Consider the following 24,874-nt stretch of genomic DNA (forward strand, 5'->3'; position numbering starts at 1 on the left):
AGAGGTACTATATTTAGACCTTTGTTCCTTCTCTTACCCCACATTCACCTTTCCACCCTTTCACCAAAAAGAAAAATAAAGTCCAGTTTTGATTTTAAAAAAAATTGGAGAAAATAAGTTAATTTTTCCTGGATTCATGCCTTCATCATAATAGAATATGTTTTAGTTAAAAATACCATTTCTTTCCCCTTTATCTTTGCTCTGCCTGCTTTGGCAGATCAATGTAAATGTTTATGTATCATATACTACACATTGATCTTTGACCTCTGTGGATATATTATGTTAACATCAGAGAGATAACTGAATGTAAAAAATAGAAAAGCTAAAGTTGTTTAATTTCCCACAAATAAAACAATATTCTGGGATTTCTGTGGTTAAACCAGGTTTTTTTATATGGAGAACTGAAGAAAATTCACAGCTGCTATTTCAAGCTTTAAGGACTTCTGCCTTAATGAGGGTCTTGCAGATGTCTATCATTGAAAGCCTATGATAATAACCAGTGTCTGCACCAATTCAAACCTATATTAGCTTTTGCAGTTTCCTAATATACCATCTACACTTTCCCCAGCTGCCACATGGGTTTTAAGAAAACTGATAAAAAGTAGTTATTTAATTAAATATTAGGGTCCTATATGCAGAAGCATAAATAAGTGTGAAAAGTGCACTGCATTTCTTGTTTATTGAATTCTAAACATAAGCTTTAATCTTTTTTGCTTTGGAGATTTCAATTAGGAAATAGAGCCTTTTCCTAACCAATCAATAATTTAAGTTTCGATTCTAATGGACTTGTGTGGAAACTTTAATGTACAAATGAGTTTACCTAAATTCATAATTTAAGTTCACTGAAAATTTAAATATCCCTCAACATTTTTAAAACCCAAGAAATGTAATTAGCAAATGTTTCAATGATTAATGTTCCTTCAGAATATACAGGGAATGTGATTATTTTAAAAAATAGATCATAGAAGACTTTTATGAACCGATGCAAAGTGAAGTGAACATAATCAAGAAAACATTGTATGTTTTAAGAGCAATATTGTAATGATGATTAACTATGAAAGACTTGTCTACTATGATCAATACAATGATGCACAATTCCAAAGAATTCATGATGAAAAAATTCTGTACACCTCCAGAGAGAGAACACATATAATTCTGAGGTCAGATAACATTATTTTTCTTGCTTTGCTCCCCCTATAACAAGGCTAAATGTGAAAATAGTTTGGTATGACTTCAGGTATATAATGGGTATTCTCTTTTTTTCCCCTTCTAATCTACTGGAGAAGTAGATGAAAGAAGAGAGGGAATTTGGAACTGAAAATAGAAAGTAAAAATCAAATAAAATAATAGATCTCTGGAAGTTCTTGGAGTGAGGAAGACGTAAGATGAAATAGGGCAACTAAGTGGCATGGTGGACAGAATGCTGACTCTAGAGTTAGGAGGACCTGAATTCAAATTTTTTTAGATATATCAATTATGCAACTCTGGCCAAGTCACTTTACTTCGTTTGACTTAGTTTCTTCATCTGTAAATGACTGGAGAAAGAAAGGGCAAATTTCTCCAGTGCTTCTACCAGGAAAATTCCCAATCGGTCACAATAAGTTGGACACAACTTGAAAACAATTGAAAAACAATGGGATGAAATTCATCTGCTGTTAAAAAACAAATATATCAATAAAAATATATTTAAAAATAATAAAAAAAAAATGCAGTCCCTATTCAAGTACTTGAGAACTTTCCTTTACTAAGAAACTCAGTCTAAACCACTATGCCAGGTTGGGGTGCCACAAACAGTGCTGACTCAGTGAAACCAAATCTCTTGCTTTTTCCTTATCTTTCCTTCACTCTTCTTTCCTCCTCTCTTTTTTCTTCCCTCTTTCCCTGATCCTTTTTTCTTTCTTCTCCTTCTTTTCCTTTCTCCCTTTCCCCTCCCTTCTTTAACATGTTTATGTTATGAAACATATTCAGACATCAAACTCATCTGACTGCAGTGGTTACCCCTCCTTCCTTGTCACCATCTCACTGAACTGGAATGTAGCCCACAAGGTCTGTCCCCTGGCTCAGCCCACTAACTCTCTTGGCTGGATGAGGTTCCATTGATGTGCTGCATATCACAAAGACTTAATTCTGTACTGAAAGGTTAAAAAGAAAACTTGGGGGAGGGGAATGAGGAATAAAGATGAGGACTGTTGAGAATAGTTCATTCAACTAATGAACTTTTGTGGACGGACTAACAAGGATGGGATTTTGTTGAAGAAAACACATTCATTGATGTAGATTGTTCCTCCCCCTTTATCCTTCCTTTTTTTGCCCTTTTTTTAGAGGGAGGGACTCTAGCTAAATGAAAGGGTGAAAAATAGAAATTTCTATTTTGTCATCTAGTATAGGCGTTGAAAAATTTACTTCATCTCATGGATTTCACTGCCCTGTCTTTGCCTCAGTTAATTTTATGCAGCTGCTATGACCTAATTTAGCCTTGTCAGTCTAAGGATCTCAGAAAAGTTAGCCAAGAGGAGAGTATGAATGGTTTCCCAGGCTCTGCTTTGTGTCTTGAAGATTTAGTACCTTGGGGGCTGGGACAAATGGAGGACCATTCTCAGAGAACAGGTTAGTCTTCCTGATAAACATCAGTGCCCTACAAGAGAGATGTGGGCAAGTCAAGCTGTTGTCAGAGCTGAGCAAAGATTATGATTAAGGAGACTAACAAAACAATCTGGTTTTTTCTATGTAATTTGTTTTAGTACTTTGTACTACAAATCTTTGTCCTTTTATTGTTATCCTGAATATTTGAATATCTGCCTTAGTACTAATAGCATAAAATAATGAAATAGACCTATATCAAGAAGACTAAGGTTTGAATTTTGATTCTGCCTCTACTGTCTGACATTGAGCAAGTTGACATCTTTGGACCTCATTGATCTTGCCTGTAAAATGAAGGTTGTGAAGGTCCTTTAAGTCCTATTAGCTTATGAATGTCCTGCTATTTGTACTAATCTCTCTTCAGAGCTCTGAGATTCTTAATTCCTGTGTATTAATGACACTGAATTTGCAAGTGCTTTTTCATCTGATCTTTACAATACCTGTGAGGTGGCTGACAAAGGTATTATTAAGAACCTTCTATTAATGAAAAAAACAAAGGAAAATATTTGATATGGACAATATCACGCAGTTGGGAAACAGTCAAGCTGGGACAGAGACTCATGCCTATTCTTCCTTCCCTTCCTCTATTCTATTCACTTCTCAGACCAATATTTATTTCTGTTCTTTGCTGTTTCTTAGTGTTATAAACACTAAGGTGTATAATGGGTATTCTCAAATACCTATTAAAATTATATGTTTATTTTCCTCCTTCCTCATTTAATAATAGAAATCCTACATTGGATTTGAGGACTCACTAACAAATCATGAATTTATCTTACTTCTTAAAAGTGATACCTGAGAATTAGGGTGCTTCTGTATTCTATAGGAACAATTGTCCCTATGAAACTGTGAGATGATTTTTGTGCATTCATACATTTATACCAACTTATCTTTGTTAAGGAGGAAGCTGGTGGCTCAGTGGGCCTGGAGTCAGGAAGACTTGATTTCAAATTCAGCCTCAGACATTTATTAGCTGTGTGATCCTGGGCAAGTCACTTCACTTCTGCCATAATCCAGTGGAGAAGAAAAATGGCAAACCACTCCAATATCTTTGCCAAGAAAACTCTTTCAGTAGAATGATCGATGGGGTCATGAAGAGTTGGATCCAACTGAACCTCAATAAATCCTTAATATTGTGTGTGTGTGTATGTGTGTGTGTGTGTGTGTGTGTGTGTGTGTGTGTTATTGGCCATTGACCCTGGTCCAGGCATTCTCTCAGGAACAGGGCAACTCTCTACTGTTCACTTTATAAGAGGTGTTGAGCAGTATTGGTAGAGGGATGCTTCTAATTCAGGAGTTTCTGCATCAAAGAAATAACAGGCAATCCCTATCACTTTCTTTGATGTGTGGGAATGATGAGTATCGCACCTTCATGCACGGTTTTGTTTCAGTTTTTTTTTTTCCTAAAAAAATTCATTTCCTTGTTAAGGCAGGTAAGTACTCTTCCACTACAGTATTCAGATCCAGTTGAACCATTTTATTTTGTAGTATGTTGATACCCAGGAAGTAACAGATTTTTCACATTGTCTCTTAACTTTAAACAGAGGCAAGCCATGCCTCTTTAACCAACGATTCCATTATTGGTATTATAATCAAGGCATGTCATTGATGGGGGGGAAATGATCTATCTGCACAAAATTATTTCATCAGCATTATTTGTAGTAAACAAGGAAAAAAGTTTCAAATAACCCATTTTATATTTTTCAAAATGTTTCTCCTTTGATTATCACCAACAAAGTAAGACAGCTAGATAGTGCAGTGAATGGAGCATCAGCTTTGGCGTCAAGAGTATCTGACCACAGACACTAGACATTTATTAACTCTGTGACCTTGGGCAAGTCATTTAACTCTGCCTCACATTCAGGACAATCTCCAGTTGTCTTGATGTGACTACTGAACTCTCCAGACATCTTATAATAGTGGCAATGTAGATGACTCCAGAGGAGCGACTGCTGACTTAGCACAGCACCCCCTCTTTCCAATTGAATTCATGTGTATGTCATGGCATTACCTCCCTGATATCATGATTTTCTTCAAGAATGAAGGACAAACATCATCACCAGGAAAGGTACATTAAAAATCTATGCCAGGATAAATAACTGACTTACTCCAAAGAGCTGGAAATACAATATAATAATTATAATAATAATAATATGATACAATAAACACTTATTAAAACTCTATTATGTATCATACACTAAGTCCTAAACCTTGGAAATACAGATAAGAAAAAGAAATACAACCCCTACCCTCAAGAATCTTATGAACTAATAGGATAAGACAATACTTAAAAGAAAACTGAAAAGGGAACTGAGAATGTGACTAGTGTACTTGTGGCAAGGAATATGATGATGAAGGCAAGAATTAACTGAAAGTACTGAAGAGCTAACCTGAAATTTTAAGCCTTAAGATCCGAAGAGGAGTTTTTTGTTTGTTTGTTTGTTTTTTGCTTTGGCTTCTACCCTTCAATCAGAGAAACAGAGGCGGTTGAGAGTAGTAATGAAATGTGAACACTAAAGTCGAAGTGATCTATATGATGAACTTCCTGAACATGAGCTTCTCCTCTGGATAGTGAATGGGGAGAGAAAGGCATGGTGATGATGGTAAAATCCAAAAACAAACAGAACAGCTGGTGGAAAATGAAGATTTGGGTGGAATGCTGAACTCTGTAAAAGTAGGCTTTGGAAAGAGTTTTTGTTACATCTTCCAGACCTCCCATGATAGTAGTAAAAGCAACTGAGGGTACTGATGAAGTGTACTATACCTTGGCAAAGAAATAGTTGACTGCAGGATGGAATTCAGTTTGTATTTATTGAGCCTTTAAGTACTCAGAGTCTATAAAATATAACAGTACCTTATCTATTGATACCTTCTCTATGGTTTCACGATAGGATGGTCAGTTGTCAATTGAACCTAGTTTCATCCATCACTTGGTTCTTGTTATAAGTTTATTCAAAAAGTCTATTTTCATTTTGTGTAATTTACCTTGACCTAATTAAAATCCCTGGATAGCATATGATATTGAAAGGGCATCAATCTAAAGGTCCAGAAAAGAATGACATAACTTATTCTGCTCCCTATTGGAACAATGAAAATTGGTCAAGTCATTATCCATTTGAAGAGTTTCATGAGCAATATTTGCATTGTGTTTTACTGTAAATGATTAGAACAAGCCCTATTTAATAAGAAATTTGAGAGGCTCGGATTAAATGATCCTTGAATTCCATGGTTCCAAAATTCTGATTATACTACAATTTAGAAATCAACTCATAGCATGTCCTTCAAAGTTATATTGCTTAGAATTTGACTACTAATTCAAATATAGCATCTTCCAACAATCCCACCTTCCCCATGTTTCCAGAATAATTTCATAACTTATCTGATTTGTTTGTCTTCTTTCCTCCTCTTTTTCTGTATGCATGTATATATCTTTTTTTTATTAAATTTTATTAATGACATTCAAAAAAGTTACCCTATGTCTTTTTAAAATGGTTATTTTATATTACTAAGGTGTCAGATTGTGTAGCTGTTATTGTATCATGATTCTTATTATATAATTCTATGTTTAATTTCTAAAGATATTATATAAGATCTCTACCTGAATAATAGTTAGGCTTGTTTTTTATGCACTATAGCTAACATTTAATTTAATTTAATTTAATTTTATATATCATTGTTCTACTAAATCAACATATTATCTTGTTTAACTTGTTGAATCATCTAGGTTGTCTAAATAAATCATTTATATATTTTGCTTCCTTTGTCACAATGTTTATTCCCTTAATTTCTTTTTCTTATTATGTCCATAAAACTATGTCAAATACTAATGATTGAGAATGGACATCATTGAATTATAATATCTTCTTTTAATTGAAAAGTTTATAATGTTTCTTTACATATTATATTGACTCTTGATTTCAAGTATTGTTTTTTCATATGGGAGAAATTCTTCTTTTCCTACATTTTAATATTTCTTGTATCTATAAATTTTGTATCCATAACTGTATTTTTCAAAACATTGTTTATGAATGTTAATATCGATATATGATGCTGCTGGTTTTTATTAATTTATACCACCTTTGAATTAAATGGTATAAATCTTGTGGAACATAATTTAAAAGGACATTGCTGAATTCTGTCACCATACTATTTAATTTTTTTGTATTGATAGTCATTGTTGACATTAAGATAAGAGTCCTTTCTTCTATACTTTGACCAACACCAGGGATCCAAATAATTTAATTTAACAAACATTCAGTCAATTTCGAATGTATAAGGTATCCAAAGAAGCACACATAAAAGCAAATTAAGCTCTAGCACATAATGAAACATAGTTTAATGAGACCAATTTCTCTCTTGGTCATTTGTTCTAGCTGTCCATCTGTGAATAAAGATGAACCATGGAAAACATCTAAAAGAGAAGAATAATTATTAAGTTCTTATATTATAATTTTAGCATAACTTTGTATTTGAATATTCTAATTAAAAAAACAATAGATTTGGCATAAAAAATAACCTTATACCAGCTTGGCTACTGGCTAGATGTATAAACTTGGGAAATTCATTTAACCTCTTTGGGCCTCATTTTTCATATAAACATGTATGATTGTAAGTATGTATATATGCTGTATTCTATGTATATGTGTGTGTTTATATCTATAATACATAGTATTGGATTAGATGTTCTTTAAAGTCCCCTTCAGTTCTGTGGAGGTAATAGATGTTTAATCAAGGCCTTTTGATTAGAACCATTATTATTAAATAAAAGTCTATTCTGACTGCCATGCAGGAATCATCAGAACTTTGAAATTCCTGCACGATTGCAAAAATGCAAAAATGTTTTCACTTACTAATGACCATGAAGAATGGAGGAACTTTTATTTAAAAACCAACTAGGATAACTTTGGAAATAAAAGTATAAACAGAAGTATAATATATGAAATTGCCAACTATTTTTCCATTCTTCAGGTGTTTTAAAATGTACTTATGTATATGTTTATATATATATATATATATATATATATATATATACATATATATATAATTGGAGTTTCCTGTACATCATTTTGAAATTAATGATGTGACTAGACTTCATTACACTTATTTGTATTTTCCACAGAGAACAATTTTAAGTTACCTGAAACAAAAGCTAAAGTAAAACAACCTTATCTATGTAGGAGAGAATGTGATGTGGTGGATAAAACCCTGGACGGGGTTCTAATGCTGATTCCAAATATTTACTAGGGCAAATGGAGTTAAGTGGCTTGCCCAAGGCCACATAGCTAGGTAATTATTAAGTGTCTGAGGTCGGATTTGAACTCAGGTACTCCTGATTTCAGGGCCTGTGCTCTATCCATTGTGCCACCTAGCCACCCCCCTACATATATCCTTTAACCTTTCTGGGCCTCAGTTTTCTTATCTGTAAAAATGAATAGAAGGGACTTAAAGTACTTTAAGATTTCTTTCAGTTCCAATCCGTTGTTTCTCTGAAATTGTTAGTGTGGAAAATGAAATAGATAAAAAGAACCTAATCTAGATTTTTTTTTCATAGTAGAAAAAAATTCATTTTTTCCAAACCATTTTAAGACCTTTTTTTGGAGGTTAGGGGTGGAGAATAGATTATTTCTATTCTCTATTTGAGTACATGGTAAAATGTGATTCATTTTCTTCTCCTCAAATCTGCCATGAAAGTATGAATTACATTCTTAACAGGAAGGATATTTCTAATATTATCTATAGATAAATGAGTATTGCTATTTTTCTTAAACTCATACTAAAAGATCTGATTTCATCAGTGTAAGGAACTGCTGGTGTGGTGTTTCCTTCAGTCAACCTATATCACAACCCATTAATGACTCTAGAAAAGTTCTGGGGAGCTGGAGACAATAACTGCCTTCCCTTGAATCACAGAACTAGTTAATTCCAGAGTCAAATTTTGAACCCATGCTTTCCTTGACCTGAAGCTCAGTACTTTGTCCACTACTTCATGGACTTCCCCTGACACAGTTCAAAAATTAGAGCTCTGACCAGAAGAAGAAAGAAAAAAAAAATAAATGGTGAGGGACTCAGACAGGCACAAAAGTATTTACTGAATAGTGAATGAAGGACTCTTTGCTTATGGAATCTGCCCTCAGATACGCTGTTGTATTTTTAAGTTTTCAAGTACAACTGCTTGATGATTTATGTCTTGTTTGTTGTCGTTTTATTTAATCTATATTTGAGAGTGTTAGACTTTTAAGCAGGTACCCTTACAATAGAACTGATCTCCCTGACAGGTTTCACTTTAATTAATCCATTTATATATGCTTCTGTTATTTTAAGCAAACCAGAATAAAGAGGGCCTGCTTCAAACATGGCATGTTCTTTGGAATCTGAGCATCTGTGCTGTCAGAGAGCTATTATAGATTACTGACAGTGCTATTCTTCTTGCAAAGATTGGATTAGGTGAAAAGGGAGGATGACTTCCTGATCTATCATGCTTCAAAAAAGAAATAATGAGTGTGGTTAACATTCTTCTGTGACTCTGCTCTTGGAAAATATCCAGAGACTTCTGTGAGGGTTTGGACAAGTGGTCATCTACCGTATTTCCCCATGTATAAGACACATCTGAATTTTGGGGCCTGAAATTTGAAAAAAATATGTTACATAAAGTTATTGAACTCAAGTTTTATTCATCATAAATTCATACAACTCTGCATCACTGTTGAAACTCCTATCCATTAGCTCACCCTCATCTGTGTTTGATGATGAATCACTTTCTTAGGAGAAGCTCTGACTGCTCTCCTGTCTGTGCTCTGGTCTGTGATTAACCACCTGGGCAAGTCTGGTGCATGGACACATGCTAGTCCATGCCATTTCATGAACCTGAAGCACCCATTTTGTCCTCCTTTGAAATCAGTCACTTTGTTTTCATCAGCAATTCTTCTTGCCTTATGCCAAATCATCTTTGTAGACACAGAAATCCCAATTTTGCCCCTTGCTCTTCAGTCCATATCTTCAATTCCCTGCTGACTTGCCTCTCATGGCCTTCTTCTACTGTGGCATTTTTAATGGAGTTTCTTCTTCCCATAGCTAGTCTCAGATAATTTCCTCAGTTGAAGGAGGACCAAAGTGACATTCAGCAGCACGATTTCCATTCTCTTTTCCAAATTGGATCACTTTGAGCTTTTCTGAGTCATTTCTGGGCAGAATGTGGCAAAAAAACATAACCTAATAGACTGGTAACAAATGTGAAACAACCCAAAGACAACAAGTGCAAAAAAAGTGGGAAATGAAAGTCAAAAAAATCTACAACCATTGTATAAGAGGCTTCCAGTTTTTAGATCCCAATTTTTTTCAAAAAAAGGTGCATTTTATACATGGGAAAATGCAGTATATTGGGAGTATGCTTTGAGTAGTATGCTTTTCTGATTTATAGATTGACTAAATGAAGGTCATCTCCCCAAGGCTTTGTTTAAGCAAACTTTTTTTTAAAGGGAAAGACCTTTTTCCATAATGAAGTTTGAAGTGATTTTTTAGCATTTAGAGTATGTGTAGTTGTTATGATGTCCATTCTGAAAAATGGTGCTGTTCTAAAGGGATATCACATGGAGATCCTCCTTTGCCCTGGGAGTTAGCTACTCATCAATAATCTTTTTTTTTCCTCCTTTCACCATGGCAATGGAATAGAATTTTCAGCTCCTTGAGCTCTTTGGATACTTAAAACAGCTCCTGGTAATATCTTTGGAGACAATGAAGTTTCACTGCTGAAAGCCAAATGAATGAATAAATTAGGCTGCAGGCATTTTGAAGTGTTGGAAAGAAATTTGTGTATGTGTGTGTGAACTTTATCACATTTACAAACTTTCCCTCTTTTTTTTGTTGGGAGCCCAATTATCCAAAAGATTTAAAATGCAATTTAGCAGATATTTCCATAAGAAATGAAAGTCAGTGATACAGAACCAGCCTTGGGTGTCAAATACTTTTACTCAGACCTTAAGGTCATTGGGAGAATTTCATTGAGCTAAGGGCCATCTTATATCAAGCTTGCTTGACCTGTGATACTTAGTTCCCTCCCTGGTTTCTGACTCTAAAAGGACCAAAGTTCAAGTGATGTTGTCTTGTTCCTAAAATGACTGGTAGACCATAAGGACATTCTCTCCCTCTCTCCCTCCCCACTAGCCCCCAAAGGTGCCTGAGGCTAAAATAATATTTGTTGTACCATAAATGGTTTTGAAACGCATCTCCAAAGTTTCTATGGTCTGACCTGCCTTTTTTGATCTACCATCAACTTTAAATCCCATTTACTAAAATCCAATATGATGAAGTTGAACAATGATTTCAGACTGTAAAATGTTTCAAAATACATATTTTCCTATTTAAGCCCATTTTGACCTTTTACCCTACTATTGTCCAGGAATGTATAAGAATCAGCCCCCCCCTCCAAAAAAACCAACAAAAGTCATTGATCTCCTTAAAGTGACTAATTCAATCTAATTTAGTAAATATTTATTAAGGGTCTTCCTACAATGTAAAGAATGAGAGGCAACTTTGGTTTAGAACGTCAATCTTGGCTTCAGTTCCTTCAGTTCCTTCAACCCTACCAACTGTGTAAATTTGGACAAGTAACTTATCTTCTTAGTACCCTCAAGCATGTGGCTACTTGGGTTAGATTCTACCTATGAAGAATCATTATTCAGCCTTATTCAGACTTGAGTAAGCACGGATGGAAAGAAAACAAAAGTTTACTAAAAAGGTTACAAGACATAGGGTTAGTTAGGGGGAGAGAGAGAGAGAGAGAGAGAGAGAGAGAGAGAGAGAGAGAGAGAGAGAGAGAGAGAGAAAAGAACAGCCAGGCAGTGTTGGCTGGGCCATGGTCAGAGAATACTGCAGCCCTGAGTCAGGGTCCAACCCAGGGTTTTATGTCTTCTCTCATCCAGAGGGCACAAGGTGAGCTCCCCTCCCCTATACTGGACCCAGAATTACATAGAGGATAAAGCCTAAGGAGAGCAGGATACAAATTTTACATTAAACAATAAATCAAGGGTACAACAAAAATGGGAGGGGGGTCTCCACCCAAACAGCTCTTAAGATTACAATTGTTTCTGTTACAATCATAATTCTCTACTTCAAGTCAATTTACATCTTAAGAGTCAATTTACATCTCCACCCAAATTCTTTCTGTTACATTCACAATTCTCTTCATCTTCCCCCTGCATCATATGTAGTACTCTAAATTTCCAACAAGTTGCCTATTTGTTTTAGTGAAGGGATTATCCTCATAAGAGAGTTACCTACATCAATAAATTTTTATATCCTGAGATTTCCCTGCCTCCCAAATGTAGCAAGCTTTGTACTTGGAAAAGGGTTTCCTATTGATACAGAGTTTATGGCTTACTGGTAGTGGAGGAAATGGAGAAAGAAACCTCAAACATGGACACAAATATGTTATAATATAAATCAGATAATTCACAAATTTAGAGATCCAGGAAAGTTTTATGAGAAATTTGAAGAATCACATTTAACTAGAAAGATCAGGAAAACTTCTCAAAAGAGACAGACCTTGAAAGAAACAGAGAGAAATGTAGCAGGAATCTTTTCCAAGCAGGGCAAGATAATATCACAGTTTGACTGGGTTTGTAGCAGATATAACGGAGAGTAAGGGGAAATATCCTGGAAAGGTAGATTGGAGTCAGATAGTGGCCAACAGGCCAACAGGCATCCCTCTGAGTTGAATTAAGGGATGAGAGGAAAGTCCATTGAATTTTGATAGAATCTGCAGTAATCTCATCTTCCTCCAATAGCCCTAGAGAAGGTAAAGAAGAAGCAGAATAGTAGAGGTGATCCAAACTTGGCTATTGGTAGGGCAAAGACACTGGATGCAAGGTGGGAACAAAGTACATTGATGATATTGTTAATCATAGAGTTAAGAAAGTGAGGAAAGGAAATGAAGTCAGAAGGGTTGGTAAAAGGCTGAGAGAACCAAGGCAGAATGCAGATACATTCAGCTCCTCCCCAGTTATAAGCATTTTCTAAAGCCTGCTAAATATCACATACTTTGCAAGACACTAAGATGTAAAAACAGAATCTCTGCCCTAAGGGATCTGACATTCCACTTGGGGAATACAAGTTCAGAAATACATAAATACAAGGTAATTTGAGGAGGAAGAAATAAGCACCCAGAGATTAGGAAAGGATTTGCATAGTGGGTGGCACTTGAGCTAAGCCTCTAAGAAAACTAGAGATTGGAAGAGGCAAAGGAATACATTCCAGGAAGGAAAAATAAACTACTTGTGTAAAGGCATGGAAACAAGAGATGCAACCTTAATCAAGTAGCTAGGGAGCCATTTCTTTGGGACATGGAGTGAAGTGGAGTATATGAAATAATTCTTTAAAAATATGTTGGGATCAGACTAGGCTTTAAGTGAGTTTGAGATGCCAGTGTGTCTTTTAGGAAGAGATATTAAACTGGTGGAAATGAGGGATGAAAAAGTGGGAAAGAGAGAGAGAGAGAGAGACAGAGACAGACAGACATAGAGAGACACAGAGACAAAGAGATTTATTCATATATACATACATATATATATATATATATATATATATGATTGAGAGATATGTTTATATAATTAATCACTAAGCCCCAAGGAAGCAAATGAAATAGCCAAAAGAGAACCTTATAGAGAAAGGAGATGAGGACTCAGGCAGAACTTTGGAATCAACTACAATAAAGGGGAGGTAGTATCAAGCATAGGAAAACGATAAAAAAAAATAAAGATTGTGAAGCAGTAGTCACACAGGTAGGAGGAGAAACAGCAAAGAGCATTCTGGAAATAGAAAGAAGAGAGAATGTGAATGGTTAAAGAGCAACCAACAATGACAAAAGCTACAGAAAACGAAAAGACTAGATGAAGGAAGAAAAGGGAAAGGAACATGCATTTATTAGGGCTTTCTATGTGTTGGAAGCTTAATAAATATTATTTCATTTGATCTTAACAACAACCATGCAAGATACTTGCCGTTATCAGCCCACTCTACAGTTAAATAAACTAGGTGAATCAGAGAATAAGTGACTTGCCCATGATCACACAGATAATAAGCATCTGTGGCTGAATTTGAATTCATTTCTTCCTGACTCTAGATCAAAACCATCCATTGTGCCACCTAGCTGAACCTAGATGAGGGTTGAGGAAAGATTCCAGGTTTTGTAAAAATGAGGCAGAGCCCAGGTACTTTGCCAGGCACATGATAGGAATTTGATTTCTGTTGATTGATTTTTTATTTTTATTTTTATGTTTAAAAAATAAGACAAGGGGAAAGATTAAGAAAGACAATAAACTTATCAGTCAGAGAAAACTGAAGAGTTCAGGAACTTAGGAGTGAAGCAATTTGTGGTTCTAGTAAGCTGTGAGTGATTGAGGTAGCCTGGAAATTAAGATTTTCAAGTCCTTGTATGAACAGTAAGGTCAGAGGAGTTAGGTTCACTCCCCACCTCTATATGATTTGTGAGACCTCTGGTAAGGCACTTCACCTCCCTGGCTCTCAGTGTTCCCATATTTAAAGGAGGCAACTGGGCAGATGATCTCTGAGATCTCTTCAAACTTTTCCTTATTTATAGAGGATGACTGTAGTAGTTGATATGGCAAATTTTAAGTCACAGATAGACTAAACTGGAAATGGTAAAAGAGTGCTATGGTAGTTAGCAAATGGCAATGCCAGTAATTGAGAGGGCAATGTCATTAAAAGAAATGAATTTCATTGGAAGAAATAGTTCAATGACAATGACAAATTAAAGAATTGGAAATGACTGTGAAGTATAGTAAAGTGGAAAGAGCACTTTCCATTCAAAACCTATTTCTGACACTCACCTGTCTGATTCTGGACAAGTCACTTAACTTGCCTGGACCTCAGTTTTCTCATTTGTAAAAATTAGGGTATAGATTAGATTGGTTTCTGGGATTCCTTCCAACTTTGAATGTATGTTTCTAGAACACAAAAAAATATACTGATGCTTCCTCCTTGACCTATAGTAGGGAAGAGGTGGATTAAAAAATATAAATAAATATGTGAATAAATGAGTAAGTAAAAAAAAAGAATGAATGAATGAATAAGAACAGATGACATAGAGTGTTAAGAGGGGTTTGCTTCAGTCACCTCTTATAAATGAATACTTTCAGCTTAATAGTGAAATTAAGAAATGAAAGATGGGGAAAAAGAAGGAATGGAACTTTTAGGAGAAATCCCTGGCTCTTCATTTTAACTACTGATAGTATTCCACTGCCTCTTTTCTAGTTAGAACATCCCCTTTTGCTATACCTCTTTTCTTTTTTCTGAATGTGATATGCTGTCAGAAGCAAGTGATGGGATATCAACAATTTGTCTGTCATGTTCTACTTTTATTTGAATTTGTTTTTCTCTTTCTAAGTGAATTAAACTTCATGAAGCAATGGAAGTAGTTAGATTGAAAGGAGAGAAGTCTTGTGAAGCATGTTTGTTTTTGTGGAAAATAGAAAACACCATTATCCAATGTGGAATGGATCCAAAGAGAGAAGAGGATGTGTTATTTACTAAAGAGTTTTGGTTCCATAAAATTAGAAAAAAGAAGTCACTAGGTTTTTTAATTGTCTATATATAATCCTAGTAAGTCTATTTAAGGAACAAATAAGTTAGAATTAATTAAAATGATAATGCCAGGAACATAACTTGAAGATGAAAAGGATTTTTCATTATTATATTACAGTTCTCTCCCCTTCCATTGATTCCATGGTTTGGGGTTGAGATTAGTGCCTGCCTTATGATATTTCATATTTCAAATCAATTCCAAATATTATTTAAATCATACTAAAATAAAAAAGTGAAATTAGAAAAATCAGGTTTTTAAAATTAGTGAGTTTAGCTAGAATCATAATTTGATCATTTACTCAACAATATTTATTGAGAAAGTGAATTAGTGGGAAGTTACAGAGAGAGAAAACAGAAAAAGTGTCAATAAAAGATTGAAAATACATAGAAGAAAACAAAATGTTTACAAGATGACAGGGAATTTTATTACTACTGTATTAAGCTTAATATACTCCTAAAAATCCAGAAATTCCTGGTCTCACATACGATCATTGTTTCTGTCTCTTCTTTGTATTTTGCAATATTGATATGTTAACAATTTTTTAAGTTCATAATAAAAAGTTTAAAAAGCAATTAAGCACTTGTATATGCAAAGCATTATGGGGAGGAGAAATTACACTGAACTGCAGAGGACTACTCTAGATGCTGGGAATATGATGATGAGAACACAGTCCTTTCCTTTAAAGAACTCATGATCAAGTGTGAGCTAATGCATATTATCTATCTAACTAACTAACTAACTATATATATATATATATAATTATAATAAAAGTTAGAATTTGCTAAGTACATCACTGAGATATTCAACTGAGAAGGTCAATATTCAGGAATGTAAGGATAACTTCTGACTGGAAGTGGCAATGGGGTAAGCGTGAGAGTAAATGGTTATAAATAAGACACTCCTTGGCAATGCCATTCTTGCTATCTACTAGCATTGCAATAATTCTCAAAAACTAAATATTCATGCTTCATTCTAATAAATCCAATACTGTTTGCCTGAACCTAATTATTGGTCTGGTAAGGATTCAGTGATGGTTAATAAAAGGCATCAGCTTTTGTCAAATGGCCCTTTGAGGAAAGGAAGTCTGTGAGCATAAATCAGTTGTCGTTAATAATAATGTGTGCATGGGTATATGCACTGTGAATATATGTATATGAATTGATCAGTGAAGTTGAAGCTGAGACACCATGTTAAACAAATGTTTACAATGTAGAATAGTGTCACCTTCATATATGAATGCATCCAATTCTGTTTGTCTCACAGAGCCTTTTGCCAATTATATTCAAGCTCCAGAAGTCTCTGAGTTATTTGCACCAGTGAATACTGAGTTTTAATAAGTCATTTATTTTTTTATTTTCATTTTCTGAGCAATTTGTTTAGTCTTTGTCCTATTTGGCATTAGGATGAAGTATAGTTGAGAAGCTGTTGGTACCTGAAGCCTGGGAAATGGCAGGCTTGAATAAGGGATGTTTGGGGTTCTTTTATTTTATCAAGATGAATTTAGTTTCTAGCTAAATGCAAACAACCCATGTCCAGAACCACAGAACCAGAGCCCACCTCATATTAGTACTTAAATTATAAGGGATCTTTGATAATATTGGTGGTATTTAATAAGCCAATTATCTCCTTGCCAGTGCAAATTTCAAAGGAATAGAGATAAAAAGGAGAATTAATGTTTTTTTATTCTGACCAGAGATTTGGATCTGTGTCTCAGCTTTCTTATCTCTAAAATGGTGTTTGTGAAAGAGAGAAAGGAAGAAGATTTGAATGATAAAATCTCTATGGTCCCTCCCAAGAAAAACTCAGAAGCTATATCAACACAATTATAAAATACTTTTCACACAAATAAAGTCAGATCTAAATAACTGGAAAAACATCAATTGCTCATGGTTAGGCAGAGCTAATATAATAAAATTGAGAAGTCTACCCAAATTAAATTATTTATTCAGTGACATAATGATCAAACTACTAAAAAGCTATTTTACAGAGCTGGGGAAAATCTTAAAATTCATCTGGAGCAACAAAAGATCAAGAATATCAAAGGAACTGATGAAAAAAATGCAAAGAAAGGGGGCCTAGCTGTACTAGATCTAAAACTATACTATAAAGCTTCAGCCATCAAAACTGCCTGGTATTGTTTAAGAAATGGAGTAATGAACCAATAGATTAGGTTAGGTACAAAAGAAACACTAGTAAATGACTAGTAATCTGCCAACCAAAAGATAAGAGCTTCTGGGATAAGAACTCACTATTCAACAAAAACTGCTGGGGGGGGGAACTGGAATATGGTAAAATACTAGGCATAGATCTACTTCTCATGTCCTGTACCAAAATAAGGTCAAAATGCATATAGGATTTAGATATAAAGGGTAATACCATAGACCAACTAAGAGATCAAGCAATACTCTAACCTGTTGGACCTATGGAAAGGGGAGAACTTTATAATAAAACAAGAAATAGTACAAATATATGAACAAAATAAATATAAGTATAAAATAAATAAAAGATAATTTTGATTATATTAAATTTAAAAAATTGTACCAATAAAACCAATGCAGCCAAGATATAAGTACAAAATAAATTAAATGGGTAATTTTGGCTATATTAAATTAAAAATATTTTGCACCAATAAAACCAATGCAGCTAAGATTAGAAGGAAAGCAGAAAGCTGGGAAAAATTTTCTCAGCTAATAGTTCTGATAAAGGTCTCATTTCTAAAATATATATAGAAAATTGAATCAAATTTCTTAGGTTATAAGTCATTCCTCAGTTGATAAATGTCAAAAGATAGGAACAGGCAGTTTTCAAATAAAGAAATTAAAGCTATATTTAGTCATATAAAAAATCCTCCAAATCATTATTGATTAGAGTAATGCAAATTAAAACAACTATGAGGTGCCACTTCGCACCTATCAGATTGGCTAAGATGACAAAAAAAAGGAAAATGATCCTTGCTGGAGAAGCTGTGGGAAGATTGAGACACTAATACCTTCTCTTTTTTTTGTAAGGTTTTGGTAAGGCAAAGGGGGTTAAGTGGCTTGCCTGAGGCCACACAGCTAGGTAATTATTAAGTGTCTGAGACCTGATTTGAACCCAGGTACTCCTGACTCCAGGGCCATTGCTTCAACCACTATGCAGCCTAGCTGCCCCTCATTAATACATTCTTGATGGAGTTGTGAAATAATGCAACCATTCTGGAGAGAAATTTGGAACTATCCTCAAAGTGCAATAAAACAGACCATACCCTGTGATCCAGCATTACCAATACTAGACCTATACCCAGAAGAAATCATAATAAAATGAGAAAAGTCCCACATGTTCAAAAATATTTATAGTAGTTCTTTTTGTAGTGGCAAAGAATTGGAAATTGAGGGGATACTATTAATTGGGGAATGACTGAATAAGTTATGGTAAATAAATATTAAGAAGTATAATTGTTCTATAAGAAAACTTGAATGGTTGGACTTTAGAGAAGCCTGGAAAGAATTATATGAAATGATGCTGAACAAAGGGAGCAGAACCAAGAGAACATTGAATGCAATAATGACATTGTGAATTGATCAACTATAATAGATGCAGCTCCTCTCAGTAGTTTAATAGATCTAGGACAGCCCTGGGAGACCTGTATTGAACAATGCCATCCACATCCAGAAGGGAAAAAAATAAACATCCAACCATGGAATCTGAATGAATATCATGTTCACTTAAAAAAAATAAAAAAATTATCATGTTTTCTTTTTCTTTTCCATGATTTTCTTTCTTTTCCCTTAGTCCTAATTTCCTCATACACAAAATGACTAATATGAAAATGTTAAATACAAAAGTACATGTTCAACTTTTACCAAGTCAAGGGGAGGGGGTGGGAAGGGAGGGGGTAGAAAAATGGGTAACATAAATATGAAAGCAGATGAATGTTGAAAAACTTCCATGAAATGCAATTGAAAAAATAAAATTAAATATAAATTTAAAAAATGTCTATGTCCTTTTCAGCTGTACAATTTTATAACTTCAATATTATATTACCAAAAGACAATTTTCATTAAAGTTCTACTTCACTTTACTATAAGGACATAGCAATAATCTAGGGGTATCAAGGACTCTGATCAAAAGCTTCCATAAGTTGTGATAGGTCCACCCAGTGAGAGAAAATTAAAGGAGCCCAGTAATGAAGCATGAGTCTGCTGTCCAATGACTAGTCTAGTCAAGGAAGTCAAGTGACCAGACAGATTGGCCACCAGACAATGATTGGGGGGCAGGGAGGTCCGGGAAGGGATGGATAGGCATTTGTAATCCCACTATTAAAGCAGGCAGAAGAGGTTGGGAGTATGTAGTGTGTGTCACTCTCATATTAAAACATAATTGAGTAATTACCATATTCTGAGAAATAAATGAATTCAGTTATTTTCATTTTGATAAAGGGCTATAAGACTCTAGACTCTAATTTTCTTTAAGGTCCTTTCTAGATCTAAAATTCTATATTTCCATGCAAGATGGTGTATTTCAATATCTTCAAGCAATTTTATGTAGCATTCAGCATACATCAAGGTACACTTAGGCAGCCTTATCTGTACATTTGTGAAAGGTTTTCTCTAGCCTTCAAGGATTTGGCAAATAAGTATTTGTGTGTGTGTGTGTGTGTGTGTGTGTGTGTGTGTGTATGTCTCATGCTGGGTACTTTTCAGTGAACAAAATATAATGATGGGTAAAAAGCCCATCATCACTATACTAATAGCCCATGGATACATTTAAGACCTTAAGTGAAATGTACTCCTTTCCATCTGTTCTTCTTGTATATATTCTCCTCTAATTGTGCAGAGTTCATGGAAATGGAAATGATATTCAGCTGGGAAAACAAGTAATAAACAAAAGAAGACACAGAAAAGTCTTCTCCTTCCCAAAGCTCAGAGAACTGGACTATTGAATGAAATTGTCTGGACTCCCTTGCCTGCCAGTTCCTATTCATTCTTAACTTTGGAAGAATTCAGTTAAGTACACAACTAAACAAATTGTTGTCAATCACACCTAGAATAGCTTGGTTAATATTAGCTATTGCCGAAACCGTTTGGACAAATTCCACCTTTAGTTTTAATAAGCTAAGCCCTGCTATTAACTTAGATTTAGTTCAGGAAAAGGGTCATTACTGCCCTCCAGTCATTCTAACTAATCTTAACCATCTTTCATTAGTAGTTCACCATATTACACCTTTCATTCCCAAAGATCCCCAGAACTTTGTCAGTTTCTCTGGGATTTGACCTGAAAGCATTTCTTTAATTTAGGTTACATTCCTATATAGAAAATGAGCACTGGGATTTCAGGAGGTAAAATCATCTTCCACTTTGGGTTTGTGAAAGTGGTGGTGTTTTTCAAGCATTATATAATTTGTATATCTGTTCCATGGTCTGTGGAGCTCCTCTTTCACACAGGATATAGGTAATATATTTACTTATAGAAGTAAAATTCTAGGTAACCAATGTTCAAAATAGAGATGTTTCTTCTTTTTCTGGGCGAAGGATTTTTTTTTTCTAGCTAATGAAATCAAATGGCTATTGGGCTCAGATTATGCTGAACAGAATAGGAAAACCATATACAATGTCCTAATTTACTCAATTCTGTAAGCATTTTATTTCTCATTGACTACTTCCTGCTGTTCTGGTCCTGGTCTCTTTAAGGGAAAAGGCTGCCAATCTAAACCCATTCCAATGTTTTTTTAGTAATCTAAGAAACATCTGCTATGAATTAACTGATACTCAACTGAACTCCTGATGTGCTTAAGTTATCCTTGTTGTGTGAACCATGACTTGGAGAGGGGCATAAAAAGGACAAAGCCCATTTTGAGAGTTATCCAGTGGTGGGTTGGAGGCTGCAAAGTCTAGGCTTATAGAGCCTGTATTTACTCATTAGATTATCCATGTATTCTACTATCCACGGAGTAGTAAGTGGGTACTATCTTTTTGAAAGCAATGATTTTTTTTTCACTAAAACTTTGCAGAAAATTTGTAAATCAGGAAGTTGTTAAAAGTTAATAAAAAATGAATACTCTGAAGGAAGAAAGTATCTTAAGAAGGTAATTCATAGGGCCACAAGAATCCTGGGATTTTCCAAAACGTATTGGGGCATGATTTAGTTTTCATTCATAGGGAACCTCAGGAGGAAGGATAAGGTTATGTGAATTTGTCAATCCTCCTGTGTTCAAGAGTATATCAGCCAGGGCATCTAGCTGGAGTGCCATCCCTGGAATCAGGAGGACCTGAGTTCAAATCCACCTTCAGACATGTAATACTTAGCTGTGTGACCTTGAGCAAGTCATTTTAACCCATTGCCTTGCAAAAACCAACCCCCCCCCCCAAAAAAAAGGAGTATATCTTGAGCTGGTATCCTTTTAGAATTAAGGAAGGGACATTTGATTCTCACTTGGTTTTGATAAGTTCTAACTTAAACTACATAAAAATAAAGCAGAACAAAACAAAACAAAGGAAGGCACTCTCTGAATGATGTCCTGAACCATTAGGTCTTATGGTACCATCCGAGACATTACATGAGAAAGCATAGCTTTAGTCTTTGCCATAGAAGAAATTATCATCAAGTTTATGGATAAATAACTCCTGCTTTCAAGACTCTAGGCATGTGAACTGCAGGTAAGATATCTAAATCCTCTCAGCTTCATTTTTATCATCTTTAAAATTAGTCTAGCTATAGCTTCTACATCAGAAGACTATTGCAAGGATAATATATAGAGAGTCCTATGCAAACCTTAAAGGACTATATAAATGTTAGCTATTATTATTATTAGCAGCAATCTCTTATTAAAGAGTTTTTCCAGGTCACCGAGATCACAGATTCATTATCTTATTGAAGGATCACATAATTTACCACTTGGGTTTTCAAATGACTTGTTCTTAATATATAATGCATCTTAGACACTTATTAGCTGTGTGCTTTGAACAAATCATTTTACCCTGTTTTCCTCAGTTTCCTCATCTGTAAAATGATCTGGAGAAGGAAATAGCAAACCAATCCAGAATCTGTCAAGAAAACCCCAAATGGGGTCATGAAGAGTTGAACACAACTGAACAACAATTACAATGATGTTTTTATACACTAGAGTGATAGCATGATGTAATGAAGATAGCTGAGTTGGAACCTAATTTCCAACTGTTACTAGCAATGTGACTCTGAACCTCATCTAAGAAATAGGCAACATAAGGATTATTATTAAAAATCTCACAATGCTTTTGTAGAGACAGGTTTTTTTTTTGGTAAACCAGTATTATGTAAATACAACCTTAAAAAAATTGTAGCTACTCAGCCGATTTTAATTCAAGGTTGGTGGAGATGGCAAAAAAAAAGTATTACAAGACAAAATGCTACTTTATTGGGAAAGTTGAGGTAGTTTTAGTTTGAGCCATATTTTAAAAAAAATCCCCATTGATTAAATTCTCTCATGCCCCTTTTGGACACCCAAAGAGCTTGAAAAATGATTTAAAACTGCATAAGGAAAGGAAAATTGTAGCATGTCTTTTGTAGTTTCCTTTTTTTCCTTTTCTGTTATTGCCAAATGCTTCCTAGTATTTTTGTGAATAAGTGAATTGCTTCTTGATAAAAGCATAGTTAATTCCCATGTCATCTAATCAGCCAACTATGTATTGATTCTCATATTCTCCCTTTTTTCAATATCTGGGATTTTAATGCTATTCACAAAATCGTCAGTCCCAATTACCAAACTGTGCTACTTTTCCCCCAGGGTCACAGTGTAGCTGATATTAGGGAATTCCCTCTAGGAGAGTAGAGATCTTCTTCAGTAATGAGGCTGCCATTTCTAATCAAAAGAATATCAAAGTGAGGAGCAGGTTGGAGTCGCAGCCCCAACCTCCAACAGATTGTGTGAGTTCGTTTCCCACAATCGGTTCAAAAAACCAGACAAGGATTTAGAAAACTGTGTTTGATTTCCTTTTGTCACTGTATACTTAGGCAATTTTAGATCTATCTCTAGCTCCCACCTTTGCTGTATACCAAATATATTCAGAACATCTCCATACTCTGTACATTTCTGTTTGGAGTGTCAAATGACCACCTCCTTTCCCTTACAGTACTTTTCCCTTCCAGCTGTTTACATAAGAAGCCATTTTCCAGGCTTTTCTGGTTGGTGAACTTTCATCTTACCTTCCCTAGATCAAAATTTTCTTTCCATTTTCTTATAGAAGACATAAACCCTCTTTCCAAGATTCTTATCTTCTCCCTAGAAATGTAGGTATGTATCATATCAATATATCTGTCTAGCTGTCTGTCTGTCAATCTATCTATCTATCCATCTATCTATCTATCTATCTATCTACCTATCTATCTATCTAATCTGCCTGTCTATCTATCTAATCTGCCTGTCTATCATCTATCTGTTTATTTACCACCCTTTGTTCATCTATGTTTCCATTTAGAATTCTTTATTTATACCTTGCTACATATAATTCATTTTCAAAATCTTTAAAGCAGTTTCTTGATTATTTATTACATGTAAGTTAGTATGAAAGCATTTAACAACTAAATTTTTGGAGGGGATGGGGGAAAAATTCTGAACAGGAACATGTTTCCATCTTTAGATAGTCACTTTTTAAAAATATGTTCCAGTCCATGGTACATGGAATCTTTTGCCAAAAAGAATCACTTACTGTCTTTTTTTTTGTCAAAGTGCCATAGTAGTAAAATAAGTCTTAAAGAAATTTAATTCATGTCATTTAGCTCATTCATAAAGTAAGAATAACATGAGAACTGAGATTTATGAAAAGTCTTGGTGTGCAAATGTAGGTGACTTCTATATGGTATCTAAACTTGGTGTCTGTCTACTCCATGTTGGTTCTGAAAACAGACCCCATGCTAGTGAACATAGGGTTATAACCTCAACTTTCTTTTTAGAGTTTAAATGGACACATTCAGTGTAAAGCAAAATTAAGACAAAGATAACGAATGTTTTTCCTAGAGCAACTAAATTTTTACAATCTGAATTTTAACTGCCAATACTGCAGTTTAACCTGAATTCTTGTGTGTAACAGTAACCCATTGCCCTTTTGAGTAGAAAGTGATGATTTTGATCCATTTATCATCAGAGAATAAGCATGAGGTAATCAAAATAGAGTTGGACTTCTGGTATAAGATCTAGCTCTGCCATTTATCATCTAAGACAGAAACTTTAGATAAATCACATCTCTTGGCTTCACTTTTCATATGCAGAAACAAAAAACATATACACATACATATATGGATACCGATATGGATATGGATATGTATACATCAGTATATATACATACATATATGATGAAATATTTGGAATTGATTTCCTGGTCCCTTCCAGTGTGAAAATTCTGTAATTCTATTTGTAGGATATGTGAATTGAAATGATTTTAGCAATCACGATGGCACATTTGTCTTGACCAGTCAGACTACCCATGTCTTGGTGCAGGTCATTTCATTTTAGTTTGTTCATCCCTAAAATGAAGGGATTGGATTGGATGTCTCTGAGGAACCTTTCATTTGTAGATATCTGATCTCATGATCTATTCATGACCTCTCCTATTTGTGCATATCCTTTCAAGGGTAGGTATTTTGGGGACTGCATAATCAAATGAAACTAACTAGTATTTATAG

At 34.6% G+C, this 24,874-nt stretch overlaps 1 protein-coding gene across 3 annotated transcripts in view; it reads left to right on the forward strand.

The window, feature by feature from the left end:
* Window positions 1-24,874, forward strand: part of LHFPL6 (LHFPL tetraspan subfamily member 6) — a 297,453-nt gene that overhangs the window by 196,043 nt on the left and 76,536 nt on the right. The gene's annotated exons all lie outside the window — the stretch shown is intronic.

This window comes from Macrotis lagotis, chromosome 1 (genome assembly GCF_037893015.1).
Source record: "Macrotis lagotis isolate mMagLag1 chromosome 1, bilby.v1.9.chrom.fasta, whole genome shotgun sequence".
NCBI lineage: Eukaryota > Metazoa > Chordata > Mammalia > Peramelemorphia > Peramelidae > Macrotis > Macrotis lagotis.